This window comes from Arachis hypogaea, chromosome 4 (genome assembly GCF_003086295.3).
Source record: "Arachis hypogaea cultivar Tifrunner chromosome 4, arahy.Tifrunner.gnm2.J5K5, whole genome shotgun sequence".
Taxonomy (NCBI): Eukaryota; Viridiplantae; Streptophyta; class Magnoliopsida; order Fabales; family Fabaceae; genus Arachis; species Arachis hypogaea.
Genome location: NC_092039.1, coordinates 78,411,205 through 78,426,293, shown reverse-complemented (window position 1 = coordinate 78,426,293; position 15,089 = coordinate 78,411,205). Strand labels below are relative to the sequence as shown.

General features: G+C 38.6%; 1 non-coding gene across 1 annotated transcript; it reads right to left on the bottom strand.

Moving 5' to 3' along the window:
- Positions 1-757: 757 nt before the first annotated feature.
- Positions 758-861, bottom strand: LOC112798532 (small nucleolar RNA R71). Its single transcript, XR_003200141.1, has one exon. It is a non-coding gene; the product is annotated as a small nucleolar RNA R71 (small nucleolar RNA).
- Positions 862-15,089: the final 14,228 nt, after the last annotated feature.

The following is a 15,089-nucleotide window of genomic DNA, read 5'->3' as shown; positions in this document are numbered from 1 at the left end:
TTACTAACTCCTTTTTCAAAAATTATTTTCGAAAATTCTCTTCTCTTTTCTTCTTCTATTTAATTATTTAATTACTAACACTTCTCTTCACCTCTCTTCATCTACAAATCCATCCTTCTTCTTTCTTATACCCCTATCTTCTTCTACTAACATAAAGGAATCTCTATACTGTGACATAGAGGATTCCTTTTTCTTTTCTTGTTTTCTTCTCTTTCTTATGAGCAGGAACAAGGATAAAGGCACTCTTGTTGAAGCTGATCCAGAACCTGAAAGGACTCTGAAGAGAAAATTAAGAGAAGCTAAATTACAACAATCCAGAAATAACCTTTCAGAAATTTTCGAACAAGAGAAGGAGATGGCAACCGAAAATAATAATAATAATAATGCAAGGAGAATGCTTGGTGACTTCACAAAGCCAACGTCCAAGTTTGATGGAAGAAGCATCTCCATTCCTGCCATTGGAGCCAATAACTTTGAGCTTAAGCCTCAACTAGTTGCATTAATGCAACAAAACTGCAAGTTTTATGGACTTCCATCTGAAGATCCTTATCAGTTTTTAACTGAGTTCTTGCAAGTCTGTGATACTGTAAAGACGAATGGAGTTAATCCTGAAGTCTACAGACTCATGCTTTTCCCTTTTGCTGTAAGAGACAGAGCTAGAATATGGTTGGATTCACAACCTAAGGATAGCCTGGACTCCTGGGATAAGCTGGTCACTACTTTCTTAGATAAATTCTTTCCTCCTCAAAAGCTGAGCAAGCTGAGAGTGGATGTTCAAACCTTCAAACAAAAAGATGGTGAATCCCTCTATGAAGCTTGGGAAAGATACAAGCAGTTAACCAAGAGATGTCCATCTGACATGTTTTCAGAATGGACCTTATTAGATATATTCTATTATGGTCTCTCTGAATTTTCGAAAATGTCATTGGACCATTCTGCAGGTGGATCTATTCACCTGAAGAAAACGCCTGAAGAGGCTCAAGAACTCATTGACATGGTTGCAAACAACCAGTTCATGTATACCTCTGAGAGGAATTCCGTGAATAATGGGGTCCCTCAGAAGAAAGGAGTTCTTGAAATTGATGCTTTGAATGCCATATTGGCTCAGAACAAAGTGTTGACTCAACAGGTCAACATGATCTCTCAAAATCTGAATGGATTGCAACATGCATCCAACAGTACTAGAGAGGTAGCTTCTGAAGAAGCTTATGATCCTGAGAACCCTGTCATGGCAGAGGTTAATTACTTAGGTGAACCTTATGGAAACACCTATAACTCATCATGGAGAAATCATCCAAATTTCTCATGGAAGGATCAACAAAAACCTCAACAAGGTTTTAACAATGGTGGACGCAATAGGCTGAATAATAGTAAGCCATATCCATCATCTTCTCAGCAACAGACAGAGAATGCTGAACAAAATAATTCTAATTTAGCCAATATAGTCTCTGATCTGTCAAAAGCCACTTTCAGTTTCATGAATGAAACAAGATCCTCCATTAGAAATTTGGAGGCACAAGTAGGCCAGCTGAGTAAGAAGGTTATTGAAACTCCTCCCAGTATTCTCCCAAGCAATACAGAAGAAAATCCAAAAGGAGAATGCAAAACCATTGACTTAGTCAACATGGCCGAATGCACAAAGGAGGAGGAGGACGAAAATCCTAGTGAGAAAAACCTCCTGGGACGTTCTTCAAGCAAGAAGGAGTTTCCTAATAAGGATCCTGAGGAATCTGAGGCTCATACAGAGACCATAGAGATTCCATTAAATCTCCTTCTGCCATTCATGAGCTCTGACTATTATTCATCCTCTGAAGAGGATGAAGATGTGACTAGTGAGCAAGTTGCTCAATATCTAGGAGCTATCATGAAGCTGAATGCCAAGCTGTTTGGTAATGAGACTTGGGAAAGTGAACCTCCCTTGCTCATTCGTGATTTGGATACTTGGATTCAGGAAACTCTACCTCAAAAGAGACAAGATCCTGGCAAGTTCTTGATACCTTGCACCATTGGCACCATGAGCTTTGAAAAAGCTCTGTGTGATCTTGGGTCAGGGATAAACCTTATGCCACTCTCTGTAATGGAGAAGATAGGGATCATTGAGGTGCAACCTGCTTTGTTCTCACTGCAATTGGCAGATAAGTCAGTGAGACAAGCTCATGGGATAGTAGAGGACGTGCTTATAAAAGTTGAAGACTTTTACATCCCTGCTGATTTCCTAATCCTAGATACTAGGAAGGAAGATGATGAATGCATCATCCTAGGAAGACCTTTCCTAGCCACAGCAGAAGCTGTGATAGATGTCAATAGAGGTGAGCTAGTCCTTCAATTAAATGGAGAATATCTTGTGTTTCAAGCACATGGCCATCCCTCTGTGACAAAAGAGAGTAAGCATGAAGAGCTTCTCTCAGTTCAAGGTCAAGAAGAGCCCACACAGTCAGACTCTAAGTTTGGTGTTGTGAAGCCACAACCAAACTCTAAGTTTGGTGTTCAAACCCCATATCCAAACTCTAAGTTTGGTGTTGGGACTAGACAACATTGACTTGATTGTTCTGTGGCTCCATGAGAGCCACTGTCAAGCTATTGACATTAAAGAAGCGCTTGTTGGGAGGCAACCCAATTTTATTTATCTAATTTTATTTTATTTTGTTTCTTTGTTATTTTTGTGTTTAATTAGGTACATGATCATGAGGAGTCACGAAAAAAATCAAAAAAATTAAAAACAGAGTCAAAAACAGAAGAAAAAAATTTTTCACCCTGGAGGACGCACGGGCCGGCGTTCAGCGCCCAGAAGATGCATCTGGCCAGCGTTCAGCGCCAGAACAGAGCATCTTCCTGGCGCTGAACGCCCAAAACAAGCAACATCCTGGCGTTTAACGCCAGGATGCGCACGCAGAGGACAATCTGGCGCTGAACGCCAGAAACAAGCTTGAAACTGGCGTTCAACGCCAGAATCAAGCATCACATGGGCGTTTAACGCCCAAAACATGCACCAATGGGCGTTTGAACGCCAGAATGGTGCATGAAGGCAATTTACACGCCTATAGGGTGAAGGAATGGTATTTCTTTTCACCTCAGGACCTGTGGACCCCACAGGATTCCAACCTCAGGATCTGTGGACCCCACAGGATCCCCACCTACCTTTTCTTTTAATCCTATTCTCACCTTCCCTCTTAATCCTACTTTTGTGATTTGAATATCCATGTCACAATTCCCAATACCCTTCACCAATCACCTCAATTCCTCTTCCCAATTACCCCATGCACCATGCACATCAACCTCCTCTTCCCCATAAACCCCACCTACCCCCACTACATTCAAATTCAATTTCCCACCCATTCCCACCCAAATTGGCCGAAACCTAACCCTCCCCCCTCCCTATAAATACCTCTCCTTTCTTCTTCATTTTCACACAACACTACCCATTCTTCTCTCATATAGCCGAACCCACTTCTCTCCCTCTCTTCCAAATTCTCTTCTTCTTCTTCTTCTACTCTTCTTTTCTTTTTGCTTGGGGACGAGAAAATTTTAAGTTTGGTGTGGTAAAAAGCCTAGCTTTTTATTTTTCATTCACCATCAATGGCACCCAAGACCGGAGTTTCCTCAAGAAAAGGAAAAGGGAAGGCAAAAGCTTCCACTTCCGAATCATGGGAAAAGGAGAGATTCATCTCCAAGAGCCACCAAGACCACTTCTATGATGTTGTGGCAAAGAAGAGGGTGATCCCTGAGGTCCCCTTCAAGCTCAAAAAGAATGAGTATCCGGAAATCCGACATGAGATCCAAAGAAGAGGGTGGGAAGTCATAACCAACCCCATGCAACAAGTCGGATTACTGATGGTTCAAGAGTTCTATGCTAATGCATGGATCACAAGGAACCATGATCAAAGTATGAACCCGAATCCAAAGAACTATCTCACAATGGTTCGGGGGAAATACTTAGATTTCATTCCGGAAAATGTGAGGTTGGCGTTTCATCTACCCATGATAAAAGGTGATGAACGCCCCTACACAAGGAGGGTCAACTTCAATCAAAGGTTGGACCAAGTCCTAATGGACATTTGTGTGGAAGGCGCCCAATGGAGAGTAGACTCCAAAGGCAAACCGGTCCAACTAAGAAGACTGGACCTCAAGCCTGTAGCTAGAGGATGGCTGGAGTTCATCCAAAGATCCATCATCCCTACAAGCAACCGATCTGAAGTTACTGTGGATCGGGCAATCATGATTCATAGCATCATGATTGGAGAGGAAGTAGAGGTTCATGAAGTCATAGCCAATGAACTCTACAAAATAGCTGACAAGCCTTCATACATGGCACGGCTAGCCTTCCCCCACCTCATATGCCATTTATGCTACTCAGCTGGAGTTATCATAGATGGAGATGTCTCCATTGAAGAAGACAAGCCCATCACCAAGAAAAGGATGGAGCAAACAAGGGAAGTTCCTCACGGCCCCCAAGGAGAACATGAGGAAGTTCATCAACAAATGCCTCATGGAATGCACTTTCCTCCCAACAACTATTGGGAGCAACTCAGTACCTCCTTAGAAGACTTGAGCCAAAATGTGGAACAACTAAGGGTGGAACACCATGAACACACCCTCACTCTTCAAGAAATAAGAGAAGATCAAAGAGCCATGAGGGAAGAGCAACAAAGGCAAGGAAGGGACATAGAAGAGTTGAAGAACATCATTGGTCCTTCAAGAAGAAGACGCCACTAGAGGTGGATTCATTCCTTGTTCTTTATTTTCTTTCTGTTTTCGGTTTTTAAGTATTATGTTTGTCTATGTTTTTGTGTTTCTACTTCATGATCATTAGTGTGTAACCATGCCTTAAAGCTATGAATAAAATCCATTAGTCCTTCACCTCTCTTAAAAGAAAAATGTTTTAATTCAAAAGAACAAGAAATACATAATTTTCGAAATTATTAGTGAATTTAATTTAATTATATTGATGTGGTGGCAATAATTTTTGTTTTCTGAATGAATGAATGAACAGTGCATATTTTTGATCTTGTTGTTTATGAGTGTTAAAATTGTTGGTTCTTGAAAGAATGATGAACAAAGAGAAATGTTATTGATGAACTGAAAAATTCATGAATTGATTCTTGAAGCAAGAAAAAGCAGTGAAAAGCAAAAGCTTGTGCGAAAAAAAAAATGGCGAAAAAAAAAATAGAAAGAAAAAGCAAGCAGAAAAAGCCAATAGCCCTTAAAACCAAAAGGCAAGGGTAAAAAGGATCCAAGGCTTTGAGCATCAATGGATAGGAGGGCCCAAGGAAATTAAAAATCCAGGCCTAAGCGGCTAAATCAAGCTGTCCCTAACCATGTGCTTGTGTCATGAAGGTCCAAGTGAAAAGCTTGAGACTGAATGGTTAAAGTCGTGATCCAAAGCTAAAGAGTGTGCTTAAGAGCTCTGGACACCACTAACTGGGGACTCTAGCAAAGCTGAGTCACAATCTGAAAAGGTTCACCCAGTTATGTGTCTGTGGCATTTGTGTATCCGGTGGTAATACTGGAAGACAAAGTGCTTAGGGCCACGGCCAAGACTCATAAAGTAGCTGTGTTCAAGAATCAACATGCCTAACTAGGAAAGTCAATAACACTATCTGAAATTCTAAGTTCCTAGAGAAGCCAATCACTCTAAACTTCAAAGGAAAAAGTGAGATGCCAAAACTGTTCAGAAGCAAAAAGCTACAAGTCCCGCTCATCTAATTAAATTAATATTCATTGATATTTTGGACTTTATAGTATATTCTCTTCTTTTTATCCTATTTGATTTTCAGTTGCTTGGGGACAAGCAACAATTTAAGTTTGGTGTTATGATGAGCGGATAATTTATACGCTTTTTGGCATTGTTTTCATATAGTTTTTAGTAAGTTTAAGCTACTTTTAGGGATGTTTTCATTAGTTTTTATGTTAAATTCACATTTCTGGACTTTACTATGAGTTTGTGTGTTTTTCTGTGATTTCAGGTAAATTCTGACTGAAATTGAGGGATTTGAGCTAAACTCTGAAGAAGGCTGACAAAAGGACTGCTGATGCTGTTGGAATCTGACCTCCCTGCACTCGAAATGGATTTTCTGGAGCTACAGAACTCCAATTGGCGCGCTCTCAACGGCGTTGGAAAGTAGACATCCAGGGCTTTCCAGCAATATATAATAGTCCATACTTTATTCGAAGAATGACGACGTAACTTGGCGTTGAACGCCAAGTACACGCTGCTGTCTGGAGTTAAACGCCAGAAAAACGTCATGATCCGGAGTTGAACGCCCAAAACACGTCATAACTCAGAGTTCAACGCCAAGATATGCCTTAGCTCGTGGAATGATCAAGCTCAGCCCAAGCATACACCAAGTGGGCCCCGGAAGTGGATTTATGCATCAATTACTTACTCATGTAAACCCTAGTAGCTAGTCTAATATATATAGGACATTTATCTATTGTATTAGACATCCTGGATTGTATTCTGAATCCTGTGATCACGTTAGAGAGGGCTGGCCATTCGGCCATGCCTGAACTCTTTGCTTATGTATTTTCAACGGTGGAGTTTCTGCACACCATAGATTAAGGGTGTGGAGCTCTGCTGTACCTCAAGTATTAATGAAATTCTATCTTCTTTTATTCAAATCTCTCTTATTCTTATTCCAAGATATTCATTCGTACCCAAGAACATGATGAATGTGATGAGTCAAATTACCCTCATCATCATTCTCACTTATGAACGCGCGTGATTGACAACCACTTCCGTTCTACATGCAACAGAGCTTGAATGCGTATCTCTTAGATTCCCCAACAGAATCTTCGTGGTATAAGTTAGATAGTTGGCGGCATTTATGAGGGTCCGGAAAGTCTCACCTTGTCTGTGGTATTCCGAGTAGGATCCTGGGAATCCGGAAAGTCCAACCTTGTCTGTGGTGTTCCGAGTAGGATTCCGGTAATGAATGACCGTGACGTGCTTCAAACTTTAACCTGCTGGGCGTTAGTGACAGACGCAAAAGAGGGATTCTATTCCAGTAGGAGCGGGAACCAACCGGTGATTAGCCGTACTGTGACAGAGTGCGTTAGCATAGTTTTCACTGCAAGGATGGGATGTAGCCATCAGCCATGGGTGATGCCTCCAGACTGGTTAGCTGTGCGAGTGACAGCCGCACAGGTTATTTCCCCGTGAGGAATGAAAGTAGCCACAGTTGATGGTGAACCCCTATACAAAGCTTGCCATGGAAAGGAGTAAGAAGGACTGAGTAGAAGGAGTAGGAGAACAGGCGTCCGAGAGCTCTACAGCATCTCCATCCGCTTATCTGAAATTCCTACCAATGAATCTGCATAAGTGTTCTATCCTTTTTATTATTTCTTCTTTTTATTATTAATTATTCGAAAACCCATAAACCATTTTTAATCTGCCTAACTGAGATTTGCAAGGTGACCATAGCTTGCTTCATACCAACAATCTCTGTGGATTCGACCCTTACTCACGTAAGGTTATTACTTGGACGACCCAGTATACTTGCTGGTTAGTTGAACGGAATTGTGTCCACTCATGCCAATTTCTTAAATTCCATAATTTTACAATGATGCCAAAAGGCACAAAATAGGAATCACAATTTCGTCCACCATCTTCCTTATTGGGATTCATGTCCTCCTCCTCCTCTAAGGTTTTGGCCATGTTGATTATATCAATGGCCTTGCACTCTCCTTTGGGATTCTCTTTTGTATTGCTTGGGAGAGTGCTAGGAGGAGTTTCAGTAACCCTTTTACTCAGCTGGCCCACTTGTGCCTCTAAATTTCTAATAGAGGATCTTATTTCAGTCATGAAACTAAGAGTGGCCTTAGATAGATCAGAGACTATATTTGCTAAGCTAGAAGGACTCTGCTCAGAATGCTCTGTCTGTTGCTGATATGATGATGGAAAAGGTTTGCTATTGCTAAACCTGTTTCTTCCACTATTGTTATTATTGAAGCCTTGCTTCTGTTGATCCTTCCATGAAAAATTTGGATGATTTTTCCATGAAGGATTGTAGGTGTTGCCAAAGGCTTCACCTATGTAGTTCACCGCTGCCATTGCAGGGTTCTCAGGATCATAAGCGTCTTCTTCAGAAGATACTTCTTTAGTACTGTTAGATGCATTTTGCAATCCATTCAGACTCTAAGAGATCATATTGACTTGTTGGGTTAATATTTTGTTCTGAGCCAGTATGGCATTCAGAGCATCGATTTCAAGAACTCCTCTCTTTTGAGGCATCCCATTACTCATATGATTCCTCTCAGAGGTATACATGAACTGGTTATTTGCAACCATTTCAATAAGTTCCTGAGCTTCTGCAGGCGTTTTCTTTAGGTGAATGGATCCACTTGCAGAATGGTCCAATGACATCTTGGAAAATTCAGACATATCATCATAGAATATATCTAATGTGGTCCATTCTAAAAGTATGTCAGAAGGACACTTTTTGGTCAGTTGCTTGTATCTTTTCTAAGCTTCATAGAGGGACTCCCCATCTTTTTGTCTGAAGGTCTAAACATCCACTCTAAGCTTGCTCAGCTTTTAAGGAGGAAAGAACTTGGCTAAGAAAGCCGTGATCAGCTTATCCCAAGAGTCCAGACTATCTCTAGGTTGTGAGTCCAACCATGTTCTAGCTCTGTCTCTTACAGCAAAAGGGAAAAGCATAAGCTTGTAGACTTCAGGACCATTGGTCTTAACAGTATCACAGATCTGCAAGAACTCAGTTAAGAACTGATAAGGGTCTTCTGATAGAAGTCCATAAAACTTGCAGTTCTGTTACAGTAGAGAAACTAATTGAGGCTTTAGCTTAAAATTGTTTGCTCCTATAGCAAGGATTGAGATGCTTCTTCCATAGAAGTTGGAAGTTGGTGTAGTAAAATCACCAAGCATCTTCCTTGCATTGTTGTTTGGTTCGGCCATAATTGTTTCTTTTGCTGCTTCCTTTTCAAAAATTTCAGTGAGGTCCTCTTCAGAGTTTTGTGCTTTAGCTGCTCTTAGCTTCCTCTTCAGAGTCCTTTCAGGTTCAGGATCAGCTTCAACAAGTATGCCTTTATCTTTGTTCCTGCTCATATGAAAGAGAAGAAAACAAAGAAAATATGGAATTCTCTATGTCATAGTATAGAGATTCCTTGAGGTGTCAGAGGAGAACAAGAATAGAAGGATGAGGTAAGAATTCGAACACACAAGAGAAATGGAGTTCAAATTGACAATGGAGGAGGAATGTTAGTGTTTAAAAAGATGAGAGAGGGGAAGAATTTTCAAAAATAAAAAGAATGAAATTTAAAATAAATTTTTTGAAAAATTGGTTGTGGTTTTGAGAAAGATAAGAAATAGTAAAACAAACAAAAAGTCAATTAGTTAGTTGAAAAAGATTTGAAAATCAATTTTTGAAAAGATAGGAAGTTTAGAAAAGATTTTTAAAATAAAATTTTTGAAAAAAAGATATGATTTGAAAAAGATATGATTGAAATTTATTTTGAAAAAGATTTGAAAAGGAAATTAAAAAGATTTGATTTTTGAAAAATATATGTTTGAAAAGACATGATTTTGAAAAAGATATGATTGAAAATATTTGATTTGAAAAAGATTTGATTTTAAAAAAATATGAAGATTTGAAAAAGATTTAATTTGAAAACAAAATTCCTCTCCTTGTGTCATCCTGGCGTTAAACGCCCAGGAGCTGCATGTTTTGGGTGTTTAACGCCCAATTAGTGCATGGTTTGGGCGTTTAAACGCCCAGCCAGGGTACCCTGGCTGGCGTTTAAATGCCAGTTTTCCTTCTTCACTGGGCGTTTTGAACGCCCAGCTTTTTCTCTGTAATTCCTCTGCTTTATGTTCTTGGATCTTCATTTTGCTAAATCCTTTATTCAAGAAGATATGTTTTCAATTTTGAAAAATAACAAAATGAGTCAAAACATATAATTCTTGGATCAAAACACAAAATATATGCAAGAATATTATGAACACCAAGAACAATCTTGAAGATCAAGATGAACATCAAGAACTCAGTTTTCTTAATGAAAGAAAATATGGAGGACACCAAACTTAGAACTTTCTCATGTTTGGGCCATATGAATGCAAGAATGCATATGTAGAACATCATGCAGTACAAATCAATAAATCATGAAGATCAAACAAGGCAATTCATCAAGAACAACTTGAAGATCATCAAGAACACAATGTATGTGTTTCGAAAATTGCAAGACAATTAAAATCATGCAATTGACACTAAACTTAAAATTTGGCCCTAAATTCAAACAAGAACCATGAAATATTTTTGAGTTTTTATGATTTTATGAATTTTTTCAGATTTTTCGAAAATTATTTTTTTGAAAAACGAAAAAGAAGAAAAATTTTTTTGAAAGATTTTTGAAAACTTTTTGAAAAGAAAATAAAAATTACCTAATCTGAGCAACAAGATGAACCGTCAGTTGTCCAAACTCGAACAATTCCCGGCAACGGTGCCAAAAACTTGGTGCACGAAATTGTGATACACAATGGCGCCAACAACTTGGTACGCACAATTGTAATCTCAACTCTTTTTCACAACTTCGCACAACTAACCAGCAAGTGCACTGGGTCGTCCAAGTAATAAACCTTACGTGAGTAAGGGTCGATCCCACGGAGATTGTCGACTTGAAGCAAGCTATGGTCACCCTGTAAATCTCAGTCAGGCGGATTCAAATGGGTGATAGAGTTTTCATAATTAAAAGATAAATAAAACATAAAGTAAATATAGAGATACTTATGTAATTCATTGGTGAGAATTTCAGATAAGTTCATAGAGATGCTTTGTTCCTTTTGAATCTCTGCTTTCCTACTGCCTTCATCCAATCCTTCATACTCCTTTCCATGGCAAGCTGTATGTTGGGTTTCACCGGCGTCAATGGCTACCTCTCATCCTCTCAATGAAAAAATTCCTCTACGGTTTCCCGCATGGCTAATCAGCTGTTGGTTCTCGATCGTGTAGGAATAGGATTTACTATCCTTTTGCGTCTGTCACTACGCCTTCCAGTCACGAGTTTGAAGCTCGTCCCGGTCATCCCTTCCCAGATCCTACTCGGAATACCATAGACAAGGTTTAGACTTTCCAGATCTCAGGAATGGCCCCCAATAATTCTAGCTGATACCATGAAGACTCTGATCTCACGGAATGGAAGGCTCGGTTGTCAGGCGAGGCAACCATGCGTCGTGAACCAGGAATCCAAGAGATACACGCTCAATCTTATGTAGAACGGAAGTGGTTGTCAGTCACGCGTTCATAAGTGAGACTGATGATGAGTATCACGGATCATCACATTCATCAGGTTGAAGTGTAAGTGAATATCTTAGAACAAGAATAAGCTTGAATTGAATAGAAGAACAATAGTACTTTGCATTAATACTCGATGAACAATAGAGCTCCACACCTTAATCTATGGTGTGTAGAAACTCCACTATTGAAAATACATAAGTGATAATGGTCCAGGCATGGCCGTGAGGCCAGCCCCCAAAATGTGATCAAGAGATCAAAAGATGATCAAAATATGAAAATACAATAGTAAAAGGTCCTATTTATAATGAAACTAACTACTAGGGTTTACAGAAATAGGTGAATGATGCAGAAATCCACTTCTGGGCCCACTTGGTGTGTACTTGGGCTGAGCATTGAGCTTTACACATGTAGAGACTTCTCTTGGAGTTAAACGCCAGCTTTTATGCCAGTTTGGGCGTTTAACTCCAACTTTTATACCAGTTTTGGCGTTTTGACTTCAGAATAGGGCAGAGAAGGGGCATTTGAACGCCAGTTTGCGTCATCAAAACTCGCACAAAGTATGAACTATTATATATTTTTGGAAAGCCCTGGATGTCTAATTTCCAACGAAATTGAGAACGTGCCATTTGGAGTTCTGTAACTCCAGAAAATTCACTTTAAGTGCAGGGAGGTCAGAATCCAACAGCATCAGCAGTCCTTTGTCAGCCTCTGAATCAGATTTTTGCTCAGGTCCCTCAATTTCAGCCAGAAAATACCTGAAATCACAGAAAAATACACAAACTCATAGTAAAGTCTAGAAATATGAATTTTTCATAAAAACTAATAAAAATATCCCAAAACATAGCTAAATCCTACTAAAAACTACCTAAAAACAATGGCAAAAAGCGTATAAATTATCCGCTCATCACCTCACCATATCAGTCCAAAACTTATTTCAATCCAACATTGTCAAACATGACCAAAATTAGAATTAACAATACAAAATTGAACCAAAGGGAATCCTCAACCTTCTATCCAACTTTCTAGTGTGACAAGCGATGAAATCCTCAACCTCAAGCTTATCCACCATAACAAGAGAGGGAATCCTCAATCTCAACTTGTCTATCGTAGCAAGAGAAAAAATCCTCAATATCAACTTGCCCAGTTTACAACATGCCAAGAATTGTTTTTCCTCAATTCATTATTGTTTAAAACCAAAACCACTTTTTATACCATTTTTCAAAAATTTCAAAACATCGTCACTCTAAACCTGTTCTCCTTCATGAAACTTATATTTACTCAATCAAAACTACCAAACCAACTTCAAAACTATTTCTAGTTTAAAATTCCTTTCAAAAGACTCAAAAATATATCTCTTTTCCAAACAAACTCAAATACTGTAAATTTGCTAAAACTCTTCAAAAGGTAATTCTTTTTGTCAAACTCAAAACATAACCCCTTTCTTAAATAATTCAAACTCAAAACATAAACCTTTCCTTGGTAAATCAAATTAAAAATAGTATAATTCTTTCTTAACTCAATAAAACTCAAAATATAATACTTTTCTTAATGAATAAAACTCCAAAACATAATTTATTCCTTTTCTTAATAGATTGAAATCGAATAATATAATCCTTGAATCCAAACTTTTCTAAATAGCTCTTCAAACCAAAGCTCCAATTTTAAAAAAATTTCGGCAGCATCTCCTTTAAAATACGAACTTTGCCACCCTTCAAGGGTCCCAATAACCAAACCAAAAATCTATCGGTCATCCGAATCATTTCCAATTAAATCATTATCTCAACATTCCAATTCAACTCAAGGAAATCAACAAAAACTCAAAATTTCGAACAACCAATCTAGTAAATCAGAATAATTCAACTCAATTATCAATATGCGTTCAAATGCTCAATAATCATTATATCACAAATCAAAAACCAATTTAATCAATCATTTATCCTAAACAACTCAGTTCAATCCATAAGACTCACCTAATCACAAAAAATATATTATTTGCATCAATATCGATTTATAATAATTCTTGAGAATAAAAATAAGTTTAAGGTAAGCGCCCCTACCTCGTTCACGACTTAACTACATGACAAGACCCTTAAAACTCTAGTTTTGCAGTGGCTGCGTCAAATCTAACCATCCTCGCAATAACCACGGCTCCAAACTACTTCAGTAATATCAACTGCAACTTTAAACACGACATGCAATAACCAGAACTTGAGCCTACGTTACCAAAACCTCAGAATCTCAAACCAAATATAAGGGAATACTGATTTTCAAGGGTTTCAGAATAGAAATAAAAAGGAACGACTGAGCCAAGTAGCGGCAACTCCGGTGGAGGTTCTGGAAACACCCACGCCATACCCAATGACCAGAACGGCAATGGAGCAACTCCAACAGCCGCAGGCAGCTCAGCGGCAACCTTCATCCACAACAACGGCCACCACAGTGACAATACTCCTCCCTACCGTTACCTTCTTTCTTCTCGACAAGCAGCTTCAGCGGTGGACTCACCCATCGGCTGCGACAGACGCGACAATGACTACGGGTTGCAACAGCTCAACGGTGGTAGTCCTTCCTCCTCCTCACCTCGCATTCATCTTTCTCTCTCTTCTCAAAGCCCACACACCACGACGACGATGGCAGTGCTCCTCGCGACTCTATGGGTGGCGATGGGCTTGAACAACGGCGTAGGCAGGACACAACGGTGGCGGCTCCCTTCCCCTGACCCCTGGCTTGCGCGCAGTTCTCCCTCTCCGCAACATGACAGTAATGGGAATAGAAGCTACTGCAACGAAACATATGCGACGGCAGCTGCAGCGGCTTGAACGGCAGTGGCGATTCTCTCCCGTCTAGGCTCGACAATTCGGCGGCGACAGATCGGGCTCTTCGCTGGCGTTACTTCTTCTCCGGTTCTCTCTCTTTCTCTCAAGCTCTCCTCTGATGTGTGTGTGTTTTTTGGGTTGCTGATGGAAGGAAGGGGATTTCGGTGGTTGTATGGAGGGAGAAAGGGTAAGAGTGTTTTGTGTGTGTTAGGGTCAGAGTTTTAATTTGAGAAAAAGGGATAAGGATAGATTAGTAATTTCAAATAAAAATATAGATAATATAATAATTAAAAACCAATGTTAATCCAACAATAATTATATATAAAAATATCATTTATTCATCAATTTATAAATTATTTTTAAATAAATAATCTAATCCAAAAATTAGAGATAATATAATTAATTTTTTTATTTATAAAAATTAAAGTATTAAATTCCAAAATCTCAATTATTTAAATCAATTCATATAAAATTCTTATTATTTTAGAATTCAATTATAGTTGCCAACTCTATGTTTTTTAGTAATCTATAGTTGAAAAAATTCAAAAGGGTATACCACTAAAACAAAAGAACACTTATCTTTTAGTAAAAATTTGGAAGCTAACCGATGAAGTACTCCTTCATAATACAGAAATTCATTATAAATTTAGAATATTTTTTCTCCAAAAACACAGATTCATCACCATTGGTTAGATTTTTAAGATATAAAGATTCCTGCAAAAAATTAGAACAAAATCCTATAAATTTTCTAAGTTGTTTGTTGGGTTTAATTGAAATAATTGACCATAAAAAATATAGCCAAAAGCCTAGTCATGGCTCATTATGAAATTTTTTTAAATGAGCGGTTGAATACATATATTAAAAATAAAGTGAAACGGAGAACATAAACTTTGAATGCATGAAAACATCATACTTATTATCAAAGGAATAGTAATCGATTGCAAAAGGGTCATTGTATTAAATATAACTAATTTGTTTAAAAAATAAGATTATTACAGTTTAGTCACATTCTTTAAATTTTGTATGG